Raw genomic sequence first — 877 nt, forward strand, 5'->3', positions numbered from 1 at the left:
AACTTTGGATGACTATAACCTTCCAAAATTTTTAAATTCGTGAGGGGCATGATAAAGTGCATTAAAGTGGTAAAATGGTAAAGGGCATGGTTAAGTGCATTAATTTTGTTTCTTTTTTAATAGTGTACAATTTTATGTTGTTATACGTTTTGACAGTAATTAAAATAATGCATCATCGTGGTCTGTTTTTAACAAAATGTTCATAAATAAATAACTATAACTAAACGATTAAAAAACGAATTAATTATTTTTTTTTAGAGGGGGGGGGGCGTACAAATATTGTTGACCCAGGGTGCAATACGGCCCTGCAGAAACATTGTGTATTATCCAGCGTTTAGAATTATACGTCATATTATTATTATTATTATTATTATTATTATTTAAGATACATTTTTATCTGATTTTCTATTTTATTTTTATAAATAATGCAGGGGAAAATTATATAGGTACTACAGCCCACAGGCCAGTCCGCCCCTGCATTTAATCATTAGAGGAAGTGAGGAACCACTATTCCAAATTTCAAGTTCATATGTTTTGTAGTGGTTTAGATTTAGTGATGAATGAGTGAGTGAGCGAGTGGTATAGATTTACTGGTTGTAATAAAAAAAAAATGCAGATTATTTTGCTGCAAAGCAAAAACAGTGTTGGTATCACTATTCACTATATAATATACACAATTTACACATATATTATGCATATATTATACACAATATTATATATATTATGTTTCAACAAAGCTCTTTGTAATACCTATTATTGCTATATTATAATATTGTGATCAGGATGAAACTTGGTGGCGGTGTTGCAGCAAGTAAATTACGTTTATAATCCACGGTGGCATCGTATATAAATAAAAAAAAAAATGTATGCCTTAAAA

This window comes from Acyrthosiphon pisum, chromosome A1 (assembly GCF_005508785.2).
Source record: "Acyrthosiphon pisum isolate AL4f chromosome A1, pea_aphid_22Mar2018_4r6ur, whole genome shotgun sequence".
Lineage (NCBI taxonomy): Eukaryota > Metazoa > Arthropoda > Insecta > Hemiptera > Aphididae > Acyrthosiphon > Acyrthosiphon pisum.